The sequence below is a fragment of the Fringilla coelebs genome (assembly GCF_963513975.1).
Source record: "Fringilla coelebs genome assembly, chromosome: 2".
Lineage (NCBI taxonomy): Eukaryota > Metazoa > Chordata > Aves > Passeriformes > Fringillidae > Fringilla > Fringilla coelebs.
Window position 1 is genome coordinate 24,958,689 of NC_140029.1, and position 14,689 is coordinate 24,973,377.

The 14,689-nt window shown below is 40.7% G+C and overlaps 1 protein-coding gene across 2 annotated transcripts in view; it reads right to left on the reverse strand.

The window, feature by feature from the left end:
* Positions 1–14,689, reverse strand: part of COL4A1 (collagen type IV alpha 1 chain) — a 121,043-nt gene that overhangs the window by 105,416 nt on the left and 938 nt on the right. The gene's annotated exons all lie outside the window — the stretch shown is intronic.

A 14,689-nucleotide genomic window follows, 5' to 3' on the forward strand; every position in this document is an offset into this window, starting at 1 on the left:
ACAGTATACAGATGTGCCTATTTTGGAAGCAGTTGGATCACTTTTCCCTACGAGGTCAGGGTTTTCAGACCAAAAGAATAGCTCTACTGTTTGTTATCCAGCTGAGAACAGCCTGGATTCCCTGGCTTGTTCAACGCTGTAAATTTAACTGTAAAGAATAAAATCAGTCCCCTCTGATTTCAATTAGCAGTGAAGGAAGAGGAGAACAGGTAACATACTCTCCTATACTGATACTAAACTTCTTACGGTTATTTGCAACAATCCAAAGCTTATCATTGTTTGGCAAGCCTTTCCTTTATTCATTTACTTCATTTCCCCTTCTTTCACTGGACAGGAATTTCATGTTAAACTGGAAAAAAAAATTAAAAGTTTAAATTTCCATTTCCAAAAGACTATTTTTAATCATTAAAATAAATTTATATGGAGATCTTGGCTGGTTTTACCTCAGAAAAACTGATGGGCTTCATAAGGTATGCAGGTTTAAAGCTATTCTGTCTTACTAGTTTTATTTTCCTACTCTACCTTACTCATCTAAATAATTCTGTGAATACTTTCCTGTTCTGATAGAAAAACCAAGATTTTTCTGTTTTGGGGTCCTAGGCAGAAACAACTTAGAAAATATGCTTTTATATATACTGTATTTATTGTGAGGGTCCTCCAAGAGGATCAGAGAGACATAGCCAAAATCACTGGATGGAAATCCCAAGTTAATTTGGTATACCATCCTGAACCCATCACAAAATTCCCCTTGATCATTTGTCCTTTTTTCCCATTCTGATATTTAGCCTCTGTATTTAAAGTTTTTGTCTCTGTGGTTACTGCAGAAACACCTAAAATGAGAGCAGCAAGGGCCAATACAGGAAAAAGCTTGGCAAGCCAGAGTTACATGTTAGGTCATGAGGGCCAATGTGCTGCCAACTTTTGAGTGTGTGAACTCCTTTTATTCCTGAAGCTGGTCATACTGAGAAATTAATCTTCAGTCTCCATCAAATTCATTTTTATTACACACTTTAAAGCTTTGTATAATACCTGTCACAGAATATCACACAACTTACTTCTATCTTACTTTGAATATCAGGAGGTTTTGTTCTCCTTATTTCACTTTTAGGAAAGGGAGACACAGGGAAGCTAAAAATACTGCCTTAGGGCTGCCAAAGCAGCCTGTGGCAAAACAGGGACTGGATTTCTGCTCCCACATGTGAACCCAGGCACACTCATGTGCAGCTGCACTGGATACTGCCTGCAACATTCAACATTCCCCTCAGCCCACCAGAGCAGCTCCAAGCTCTCCTCCCCTTGGACAGGAATGAGATGAGCAGCTGAACAGCGTTATGGAGCTGGAGATCCCTGCTCACACAGGGTATGCAGCCAGCTGGAGCTGCTCAGGAGGGAGAAACCCTTGCATGCACCAAAGGGAAAAGGGGAAAGGGAAAGGATGGGACCAAGCTCCTTACAAATAAGCCAGACTCATCCCTTCAGGCTGCAGGACTGAACTGTTTGCAATTCTGCCTGTAGCTGAGAGCAGGTGGATGTGCAGCAGGAGGGGAACCACTGGAGACACAAGGATTGCACTGGAACCTTCAGATAAAAAATGACAGCCCTCCAGGGCTTTGTGGCACGTGGTGCATGTCCAGAGGCAACACTGGAGACCTCCTTCTGAAACACACTCCACCTCTGGATGGGATGCAAGGTCCTTATCTTCATATCTAAAAAGGTCTGATGAACATATCAGTGAACAAAGCGAAATGGAAAATAAAACCTTAGACTGCACAGCAAGAAAGTTCATAATTTAACCTGAAAGTACAGAAAAAAAAAAACCCCAACATTTTATTTTTGCCACTGAATCAGAATATAGGTTAGGACAATGTTATTAGCAAGGGAAAAGACATTCATTGGAACTCTTATTCTCCTTTGATTATCTATCAAGATCATGGTCCTCACTTAGATGTGAGAGCTCTCCACAGGTTTTAAAGGTGTTGGGAATGGGCAGGAGGGTGAAGAAAAGTAAAATGGAATGAGGGGAAAAGAAAAAATAGTATCTGCAACAGATAATTGTTTCTCATGAGGTTTTATCACTATTATGCATAATGCATCTCTTAGTCCTAAAATGACTGAGCCATGCTAGATATGTTTGCATGAAACAAATGATAAAATACTTCTGAATATTACATGTAATACTGAGGGGGTTCTACTAGCACATACTTCCATGAGTAGGCACCAATGGAATATGTCTAGAACAGAGAAAAAGAAAATGCTGAAAAAGATAGAAGTGTCACTATTAATATCAGTAACTTCTAAACAGAAATTAAGATTTCAGAAACAAGTATGTGCATAGGCACTTCACTCTATAATAAAAATAAAGGAGATGCTTCTGGTAAAAAAAGATCATAGTCAAGAAACAAATATGCCAATACACACCAGCATACTTTGCACAGGACTGAGAACAGTACAGATTGCAGTACAGGAATTATGTTTGGCTGATACTGCAGGTTCCAAAAGGAAGTTGTTTATTCAAACTATATATAATTTCAGAAAAAAAATCTGATAAATATAAGTGCAGTTGTAATACATTTTCATTACTCTAGCAATTACTTTACTGCCTGTTCTAAGACAAAAATACATAATATGGATTTCTTTTGCATTTTTCTCCATTTTTTTTCTTTACAGTATTTCACGATAAGGCCTGAAAAAAACTCCGAAAATAAAACACACAAAAAAACCAAAGCCACCTTTTACTCATTTTGGACTGCCTTTTTCTTTTCCCCCCCAAAAAAAGCCCATCTGTATTCTTGCATTTCACACGGATTCTAAATGCTGTGATCTGTACCAACTCTCAGCTGTCCTTAAAAAACAGCAGTAATAAACCTGCTGGGCACAGCTACAAAACCTTTGGGTTTCAGTCAACCTTACATTATTAGTTTCTCTTTCCTGCAATCATCTCTGGATTTAAAGACCACTAAGTAATCCATCTCATTGGCAATGTTAAGAGTTACAACAAGAGAAAAACTTAGGGTGCCAAGAAATACATCCACCACTTTTGAAGGTAGCTTGAAATGTTCACTTAACAGTGGGAAAAATTAAGCCTAAGAAAAGGTTGTCTTGTACTCTACTGATAATATTCTAGAGGATGTCTCTTTGTTAATGTCTTTATTACTATTAAAAAAAAAAAATCCCTTTGATGACTCATCTGAGAGCCTGAGGAGACACTTTTCCCTTGGTAATTTACCTTGATCACAACACCTAAGTAGTTTCTCACCTGTCAAAACATCCAGAAGCTTTTAATGACTTCTCAATGTTAGACAATAGCATAGAATTTCATTTTCACGTGCTATATTTTAATTGACTGAGTTTTTAGGAAGTGATGATAGGCTCATCATCATGAAGCCCCAACAATGAAATAAGCATGAAAAATGAAGTGATCACAGACATGACATTTCGGACATTCAGTTTGGGGAACAGAGCAAGGCTGGTTATGAGGGAGGAAAAGAGGCACAGAACATCTGACCAGCCTCTATTTTCCATCTGTAGGCCTGTCAAGATAAAATCATCCTCAAACAACCAAGCTGATGAAACTCATTTTTACTCTGCTGATCAAGATCACTAATCTACTTCTCTGCAGGTCATAATTCTTCCGTGACAAAAGTAATTTCTCATGCCATAAATAAATTGTTGAAAAACCTTAAGAGTAAGCAGACACATAGATCTTATGGACATTTTCTGGCATTTTTACAGCTTGTTCCCTCCCATTTCTCATGTAGGTTTTGAAGGGAATGCAACTGGCATTGCTCTGGCTCCCTACTGCAGTCAGCTGGAGAGCTCAGCTTCAAAGGCAACATCAGGAAAGGATGGAGCAGGGCTACCACTTCAGGCTCTACTGAAGAGCAAAACTCTCCAGTCCCAGCAGGACAAGCAATGATGCACTCTTGCTGGACACCGCTGAACTCACTGGAAGAGATGAAGGGTCTGACTTGGCATGTACAGCCCACCAGCTGATATGCAGTCCTCTGCCCCTCCTGTGGGATGATGGAAAGTGGGTTCTGCTGCTCCTCCTGCTGCACATCCTTGCTGCTGGCCAGCCCCAGCCTCAGTGGCTTCATGTGTAGGAGGCACCAGCCAGGAAAGAAAAGCTGGCTTATCTTTTCTATACAGCACAGTAAAGCAGGTATAAGGAGCAGGCTGAAACACCAATCTGACCCCCAGGGAGCATAGCACACACAGGAAGGCACAGGGAATGGCAAAGTGTAGCTGTTGGCCTTACCCAGACAATACACTCAGAAATTATTTCTTCACCCAGCTGGTACCTCAGCACTTCATCACAACGTGCAAAGTGCCTTGGCTCTTTACAGTCCCACCCCTTTTCCACCTTCCCAAACAAAGGCAGGTAAATGACCAGTCTAAAGAAGCTGATGGCTTCTCCAAAAACAGACCCAGTTTTACACTTAATGGTTCACTAAATAATTCCTGCAGCCAGTCAGATAGTGAAGCATCAGCACTAAAATTTAATCAAATGACTAATTCCTATCAATTATATTACTTGATATTGGGCTATCAGAATAATAACAATTGATACTCAGGGAAACACACAAATGACTATCCATCATCAGTGACAACTATGAGATAGGTTAATTACTAATGTACATCATAACTTTGCCTTTAGCACTGTGTGACTCAGATTTAAAAAATGCAGCTTCCATCTAATACTATAAATCTAAGCACAGAAATTCTGCACTTTATACTTTCAAACAAAGCAAACAATAGTCACAAGAAACAGATTACTTTACACACAAACTTACAAATTCTGTTTTAAGGAGTAGTCTTGACCAAAAGCTTTACATTTTACCTAACATAATAGAAACTCATCAGTTGTCCTCAAGTACAGAAAACTCAGGTAAGAGGCTCATGTTTTAAGCAGATCACAATATTCAATTATTTTCAGTAGCACCTCGTGCAATAATATGTGCAGCTTCGCTAGAAGTCTCATTCTGTTTTCAAGACTGATTTGATATGATTTATAGATCTCTGGATTCAGAACTATGAAATATTTTTCTAGACAGCTGAACCACATTTATCAGAAAAGTAGGGGTATTAACCAAAACAATACACAACATGACATAATCATATGTGCAGCCTCCCATATCAATCAATTTCACAATTTCCCTTGGACACTACAGCCACACACTGTGCCATGTGCAAACCTGTCCCATGTAATTGCCAATTACCCTTCCAATCATGGCACACATCTGAGAGGGCCCAGGGAGGGAAACGCAGAACTTTTCACATTTTGGCCATGAAATGTTCAGACTTTAAGCTATGATGTTGAATGGGGATTTACAAAAAACAAAGAATTGCTTGTGAGCCATGTGGTGCAGGACAACAGTCCAGCTAAAATAAACCTGAGCTCAGCAGAAGACACTCACTGCACAGACTGCTTTGGCATTGCATTAAATTCTGCAGGCTGTTCTATTTTGCAAGTTAAATTCGTTCTACTTAATTATAAGCAACAGGACACTATTAAAATAAAGGATATTGTTGTATTGACATTGAACAAAAATAAAAAGTCTTCCACTGAAATAGAGCCCAGATGTACATGTCTGTCAATGCACAGATGTGTGTGAGTAAATAAAGTTGTGCGCAGAATTGTTAATTTGCAAAGTCTGGACCAAAACCATCATGTTCCCCCTACACAGGGACCATGTAAATGCCATCTCAGTCTTAACACAGAGTCAGCTAATCTTGATAATATCTGTGTTTTGCGCAGTTGCATTTTTTGCAGGCCTGGCAGCATCCAAAGTAGTGTATCCAGAGGCCCAAACAGACATTTTCCTCTGGCTTTCACATTGCCAAATCAATTTTAGCACCAGCAGCTCCTGTGGTATCAATGAGAAAGTTTTTTTGGAATGCAAGGAAGGCATTTAGAACAAACACTTTTCAGTAGATGCATATTTTAGTGTGTGTATTACCTTTGCACAGGCTGTGGGAACACAAATAGGTACAAGGCAGTCACTTGCCAGGCTTGCTCCCCTAAAGATTTTATTTGAAGGCGCTAAAAGGAAAACACGATTTTTATAATGACAGCACACAGAAGCATTCTCACAAAACAATCTTTCTAATTTTTGACCTATGCTGTTCTTTTAGCTTTGTCCTGTCACCATCATCTTCTTTGGTCTCCTTGATACTCCAGAAAAAAAACCTTTACACATTCATAGCCTCTTTGACTACTCTAAAAATTAATTAAATGGAAGCTGAAATTATTAGCAACTTAGAGAAAATGAGTCTGAACCTGGCAGGATAGAGGGCACTGAGCTACAATCACTACAAGGTTAGCAGTTGTGTGCCTGCACATCTCAGAGGCTACCATTCAAAGCTTTTCCATGCTTATGACACATCCAGTCCATTTAAAATCACAAGCTCTGTCCCAATCAAGCACATAATTCCTGGAAAATGCATCAGAAATCAGCATCCACTGTTTGTCTGAGCAGTGTGAATCAGAGCACATTTTCAAAGGCATGTTCCCAGAAAGATGGATCTAGTTTTCTGCATGATTTGAACTATTATTTTGGCATTCTCAAGGGCGTGAGCCGAGACATTATTTAACCCAATGACTTTAGGCACTGGTACAACATTTGCTGGATCACCAAGGTCCATACTGGGAAGTAAGGTTTAAAATAGCAATAGAAAGTCACAGACAGTAGGATTGCATTGCGTAAGAATTAACAGCACCAGAATCCATGTCTAAGTCGTGTCCCAGCTGATATTAGCCAGTAACAATCAGGGAACATCCCCTTCCAGGCTGGGACTGCCAGCTGGAGGGTCCCCACAACTGGTGGCAGTGGCCAGGACCAAAAGCCAGCTCCCACAGCTGTTGTCCAGCTAAGCAAAACTGAAGTGGAGGGCTCTAGCACTTAGTTCTTTCCCTTTTTCCTGACCTTTTTTCATGCCCTGCTTTCTACTCTGGCCCCTGGAGATGGATCATGTATCCTTGACTCCTCAGAATCACTGTGCCATAAAAAAAAAAAATTAAAACCAGCATAGTGTTAAGCTTTTTACTTTCTTCTCTCTTTCATTTATGCCTCTTGCCATTCTCTGCTTTTCTCTAAAAATGTCCATGTTGATTCCAAAACATGCAGCTGCTCTTAACAAAGATACAGCCCCAGTCAATACACTTCAGGGGAAAAAAAAAAGTTTCAATAAAAAGGTAATCATCATTTTCTCAAATAAAGCTTTTATATTACAAGCATCTACATGGCTTTAGTATTCCTTGCCTATTCTAACAAACTGCTAAAAGCACACGAGCATTTTCAGCTAAAAACATCTTCTGAGTTTTGGCCACAATTAGTGCTTGCACATATATCTTGTCTTTATGGCAGCCAGAACTCATCCTTTTTTATTCTGCTAGCAGATAACTGACTTACCATTGCCATAAAAGGGACAAGCTTCAAGTACAATATGAAAATTCCTGGAATGCTTGAATCTACCCTCATGTAGCTGATTATTCCCTTAATATGTGCACTATGAATACAAACTATTAGTGCACTAATTTCTCTTTAAACTTTTGTTCTTATTCTTGACAGCCCCATCAGTCCATACCAGTGTAATTTTTCAGCCTTATTTGGGTTTCATTACAATCTTAGGATATGTTTCAATGTTTTTAGATTAACAAATATTTCAACAGAGGTTTTCAGTAGAGTAGAAAACAAGTTTTCTTCCCCTAGATAAACAAATGGACTAATAAGACCAAAAGACTTACAATATCTAGTCAGCACATAGCTATCCAGTGAAAATGGGCTAATTTGTTCTATCCCTTAGCTACAACTGAAACATTTGTCATGACAAAGAGAAAATATAAAAGGAAGAACCTTTCTCATTCTGATTTCTGTATACTAAACTAAGAACCCCATAAATCATGTACTCAAAGAGAACAAACTAATTAAACTATTTATTTTCCACTAAGTTAGTGATTATTTGCATGAAAGATTACATACTTCATTATGAATTTCCAATGTGAATTATCTATAGGAAGGATCCTCACGTAAAAATGGCATTTTGATCATTGACTATGATGAATCTGAACTCTTTCTCCCACTAAACCACTTAGAAATGCTTTACCATATTTATTCCCCAGTGTTAAGACAACATCCACATGCACAGAAGACATACTGAGAGGGCATCTTGACTAGAAGAAAGGTTGAACCCTCAGACCTCCCATGTAGCCAGAGAGATTGTAAATCCCACAGCAGCTGAGACACACATGGGCAGAGAGAAGGCTGGACCCTGGTGTTTAAAGGCAGTAGAGGAGGTGAATGTTACTTGCCTCAAATAATTTTTTTTCTAGCAATGTTAGGCAACACCACCAGACTTCTGGCACCTTTCAAGAAAGTTTAACATCTAAACCTGATTTGTGGCTTTCATTTTATCTCAATGCAGAGATGAAGAACAGAGTTTGCAAACTGGAGCTAGTCAGCACATCTCTTCCACTCCCACTTCAACAGTTGGGCAGGGATCTCCACGGGGGTGACAGACTTTACCTAAAAACTTTCTGTTCCCAGTTGTAGCATTTGAAATGTTCTTTAATAAGGCATATGTTATCTACAGACAAGATAATGGATAGTTTGTGCCACGTGTCAGTCTTCTATAAAAAACTACATCTCTTCTGAATGCAAATGACAACTCATTTGATTTTTAAATAAAATATTCTTGGTTTTCCTACCAATCTTAGCACATTAAATTAACTATTGGACTTATTTTATAACTCTGATAATTTATTCTGACGGCTCCCTCTCAGCCATCTTAAAAATCTGCATGTCAAAATGTGGTCTGTCACTGCTACAAGCAGATGAAAGCCACAAAAAGATGAAAGAAACTTAATTATTACTTTGCAATTTGTTTACTCCACATACTTGACAGCACTTTGTATTTTGTCCTTCACATTGTTCTGTTGAAGAAGCACACCCTTCCTCAGACCCTGCGAGAAAGAGGCTGTCTGCCAGCAGCAGTAAAGGTGAAGGCAGCGGATGCATACAGAGAGGAAAAAAGCATAGGAAAGGAGGGGAACACAGTATGATTAGTGATTCTCTTGAATCTACACAAAGAAACCCTCTACCTTACAAGAAATTCCATAAAAGTAACTGAATAACTTTCCTAAAGACACAATTACACATTTTATAAATTAAGTTGGTGCATTCATGGCAAACTTTATGCCATTTATTTCAGAACATGTGTGAGAACAGCATACTTTAGATATGAAGGTAGCATTAAAAAAAAAAAAATCAAGAAAAAGGAAACCCATCCTTTTCCAGCTCTTCTCTGGCTTCCCTCATTTCATTTTCTGACATGTCCTTTAAATCATGGGGCTGTAAAGCAAGCCAAGCCAAAAAAAGGAAGTATTTTGCTGCTATGAGGCTGACTCATCTCCACCCAAGCAGATTCCCAAGCTGCTGGGTCCCACAGCACCTGCTGCCTGCACCCAGGCCTCAGCACCTTGCACCTCACTGATGTCACTGTGCTGGAACACCCCAGCACAGGTGTAAAAGTATAAAAGCAGGACTACAGTTCTCACTGGAACCCATAATTACAGGTTTTCAGAGGCTTGATGACTTGGCACATCAGAGGTGGAAAGGGGTAGTTCCTACCAGCACCACACAAACGTCTAAGTTAAGAAGAGCTAATATTCAGGCTTACAGTGTTTTTTTGCCTATGTTGGAAATGTAATGAAAGCACACCATGTTAAGAGGTTTCCTAAAAAATACATATTTGAGAATTTTGAGATGCCAAAGTGGTACAAAGTGAGCTGAACAGAGTATAGCAGAAGTACAAGGGACTGGAAGCTGAAGTGCTTTTGAACATCTACACTGTACTTTTTCAATTTAGAAAGTTTATTCAAGCTCCTCCTTCTGCAAGAGGATATGTCAGAGATAAAGGAAGATTAAACAGTCAGTTTTTCATCCTATAACTGTTTGTACGTGCCAAAGGGCAAAAAAGGACTAGTTTTTGCACTAGATATACTCTTTATGAACAATACACTTGCCTATTTCTTTAGTGTAACTCACCTCAGATTACACCAGCACAATGGCAGTAATTACATATTGATAATGTTTTAACTTGTGCTATATTTTACTGACACATTGTCCAAGACACTGCTATATAAAGACTCTTGAAGGGTTAATGCCACATACTTTTCTGATGTATTAAATCACCATGAATAATACCAGCCAGTCACAATCCAGAGAAATCAAAAGTTTATCTTCCCACACACATCTTTACATTGCAGCAGTACTTCACACCTTCAACTACTCACTAAAGCCACAGGTTGCTCTTCCATTCCGGTCATAGCCCATGCCCAAATTCTTCTCTTTGATCAAATTTTGCAAGGTGTTAAGGTGTTAAGTGTTTATGATGGGAAAGTCAGTGGAAATTCTGGGAAGGGTGTACTATGTAACTTTCAAACACTGATGAAGTAAGTCAATTTATTCTTGCGTAGAGGTTGTTGAATCTTCCTTTGTTTAGTCTAGTTCTATAAAAAGAACAATATTCCTAAGCCTATCCCTAAAGAAGGTTTCTGACATTTTAGAACAATAGTCTAAGCTGCCTGCAGCAGCTGTGCTACATTGCTCTACATAATCAGGGCAACTGACAGAAAATACATCCAGCATAACCTCAGGCATTATACAAGCTAGCGACATCCAGGATTATAAACACCAAGCAGACAAGTTGCAATGAAACATTGCAGTAGTCCTGCAGGCATTTGATACAAGCACTCAGAAGCAAAACTTGTGCAGCTTGGGATGACAGTCCACGAACACACTTGCATGTGCTGACACTCAGCAGGTTCAGAGACTGCGCTCACCAACACGGCTGGCAGCAGGCAGGTGCATGCTTCCAAAATATCCTGCCCTTCTCTCCCTCCTCCAGCCATGATGCTGTAGAAGAAGTGGCCAGAGGGAGAGGAGAAGTTGGCAGAAAGGACAACAGGTATAAAGACATTCCTTTGGGAGCAAGAAGTCACCGGGCCTGGAGCCTCGTCCACAAAGTGCCCATGCATTTTTCTGTGCATACATATTGAGTAATAACTCCCTACTGCTGGGACAGGTGAACCCATGCCCACAACTCCTCCACTTTCCCAGCAAGCAGTGCTGGCCACAAGCTGGAAGGCCACCCTCCTGCCCATGCTCTCATGACCCTCTCTGGAGCACCCTCAGCCACCCCAGATCTTATACCTCTTCTTGCCATCTTGCTCTGACAGGAGGAAAAGGGAGCACTGCACTTGTCTTCTTCATGCTTCCACACCCCATCACTGCCTGGCAAGGGCAACCAAAGCCATTTCCTGTTCTTCTCTGAAGCCTTCTAGACTGAGAGGAGCTTTACTCATTAGAAATCATTTGGGTCTCCCCTTCTGGCCATATTTTTGGAATCAGAGTGACAATATCTCCCTCCTGAATTAACACTTGCTAGGGTTTATTAAACGTGCTCTTGGCATTACCAAGTCCTTAAGGACATTCAGGGACAAGGGTGCCAGATGGCCTCAGGGTGTCTCAGCATCAAAGACATGGCAGCCCTAGACATAACTGCTGCAGAAGGCAGCTGCCCAACCCTGCCTTACTTCATTAGTAAAAGCACACCCAAGTGAAGTGCTACCAGTGATTCAGACTCAGTCATACGACTTCTCTTCAAACACATGCCAAAAGCCCAGGTCATTCTTTTAATTTACTCTAGGTTTATGTGCCCTGTACATCTCCATCTCAGTAAATCACTTTTTAAAGAAAAGAGAATAGAAAAATTGGTCAGATTAATTGGAAGCAATTATATTCATTTTGCTTTTGGCTCCTAATTGCATCAGAATGCACTCCCAGATATCATGTAAAAACAGGAGAGGTGATGCAAGGAAGGCATGAGAATAATACAGCAGAGCTGTCTCTGCCTGGCCACAGACAGGACCACTCTTTATACAGGGCTTACCAGGGGCAGGAACCTCCTGGCCTCCCACCAGTGCATCCCCAGCTGCCACCACACTCTCAGCTCAAATAGGACTACTGGAATCAGCACTGCCCTTGTGGAAAAATTTATGCATGCTTTTATCACAGTTTTGGGACACATTTCCCTATCAGCTCCACAGAGCTTGCTCTCACTCTGTCCCAGCACCCTTTTCACCAAGACTAAAAGCAGAAAAGGGAGATTGGTTGGGAACTTGGAGAGAATGCTAAACCTGCTGCTGAGCAGTGGCGGCCAGGAGAGCTCTTCCCTTCCACCAGGGCTTACATGGCAGCCACTTGTGTGGAAGGTGACTCAGACCAGGGCTCGAGTGCAGCTGAAGACCTTGCTCTGCTGCATGCAGCACAAGGACCAGCACTGCAGCAGCACGGACAGGGTACCAAACCATGAAACAGGCATTCCCACGGCACTGCCCACTCTCAGCCAAGCAGTACTAATGCTAGGAAACAGACTTTCTCCAAAGGAAATGGCAGCCTGAAGAGTGTCAGAAATGAGAGCCCCTGCAGAGATCCATCAAAACAAGCTTCTCCTGTAACCGTCTCATGGGAGCAGTTTTTTATCCTGACCTGGAAACATCTTAATCTACTGCCCTTCTTCCACTCTGCTCTCATTGTAACCTGAAAGCGAATCTCCTGAGAAGAATGCAGAACGGCACAAAAGCCCCGATCAGCTATAAATGTTATTTTCATTATAATTCATCAAATTAAAGAACACTTAAACTTCCAGTGTCACATCTGGAAGCTCCTTATAGTGCCCCATTAAAACCAGAGGGAGCTGCAACGGAGCAGCTCCTGCTTTCTGTACTGAGGCACGTGATCGTGACAGTAGCTGGCTCAGGGCTGGCTTTGCTACGTCAAATGCTTCTGTCAGAGCAGTCATTCCAAATCTCCTTGTATGTATTTAATCACAGATATGTCAGAGATAAAAACAATTTTTCACTCTGTCAGCCCTGACAGACTGCAGAATCACCACCACCAACACAGCATGAGCTGCTTCTGTCACACTTGCTTGGGCTCACAGGCATGGATGGTCTCAAGCCTAGAACAACCACTTTGCACATAGGAAGAAACATTTACTGTGAGGGTGACTAAGTACTGACACAGGTTGCCTAGAGGGGTTGAGCAGTCTCCATCCTTGGACATATTCAAAACTCAGTGGGACACAGCATTAAGCAGCCTGTTGGAGCTGTCCCTGCTCTGAGCAGGAAGTTGGACTAGATGATCTCCAAGGTGCCCACCAGCCTCACCAATTTTGTGATGAAGGCCATGGTACAATCAACAAGACTGTGGTTGTACAACTGCCATTAAAAAAAAAAACAAAAAAAAAACCAAAAAAAACCAAAAGACTAGCCAATAAAAGCTACTTTAGGGAAGGAAGGAACCAGCATAATTTTTTTTCCTGCAGAAAAGTGGTTGCTCCATTCAGCCTATTGCAAAGAGTACTGCTACAACCTTCCTTACCACACAATCTTCTGCTAATACAACTACTCTTTAAATGTAAACAGTGGGAACACGTTCATCTGAGGACAATGTGAGCACTGGGTCAGCTCTGCCAGCTCTGCAAAAGCAGAAGTGGTGCTGCCCAGGTGTAGAGTGCTTCCCACCACCATGCCACAATCATGCACAGGCATCAGCCCAGCTCAAGAATCTCCCAAGAGCAGCCTCCCCATCACCACCCACACACGGTGTGGCACAGGCTGACAGCCATCTCCATCACCTTTTGTGTGGCTGCTAGTGACAGACAACAGTGTGGAGCTGGGGACAACAGCAGCAGAACTGAATTGATTGAAATGCCACCCATGTACAGCTGAAGGTGTATCTAAGGCAACAAAACTGCAAGGAGCTCAACTTCCACTGCATACTTGTGTTTTCTGGTGGCACTGACAAGGAACTGGAAATCCACAGTCAGCTTAACACACAAAGAATGGTTAATTATGGGAATAGCTTCTTAATATAATTAACAGCTTCAGGTTGCAATTTAAGAAATCTTGATTTTAATGGAATAATTTATCCAGCACATGCTAGATTCCTCTAGAACAGAGCCTCTTCACAGTTGCCACAGAAGATCTGAAATTGTACAACTAATACAAAAACTAAAATTTGTATCTTCTTTTAATAAGCACCTCATCCCTACATAGCTTTGTGTCTTTGATTGACAGTCATGGTTCACCCAATGACTTCACTTTACAGCATAAGGTGGCAATGTGTCTCACAGATAGGTATTTTTTCCCTAGATACACCAAATTCAGAACTCAAACATAATTTACTTCAAAATACTCTAATTAATTAAAATAAATTACAACCTTAAGGGAATAGAGTTTAATGGCTTAATGACAAGTGCTGGGTCAATCACCTTAGAGGATTCATCACTGAGTGATTTATTGCAATGACAGTAAGCCTGATATTATCAACCTAGGAGCAACTGACAAGACATCGGAAGTTCAGTGCATTGCTTACTTCAGTTGATTCAATACATCCCACTGGTCACATAGAGGTGTCAAAATTCATTATAGGACTTAATTTCAGCTGAAATTGCAGAAAAGCTTAAAATAACCCTTTCCCATACCTCCATTGTTGGCTGAAATGTTAATGCAAGATCTTACATTTATAGCAGGAAGCATGACAAAAAGCCATGTGTCTACAGCTACTGAAAAGTTTTCTGCACTCCTGAATTTCATTAATACAGTATCGACCTAAGCAAATTC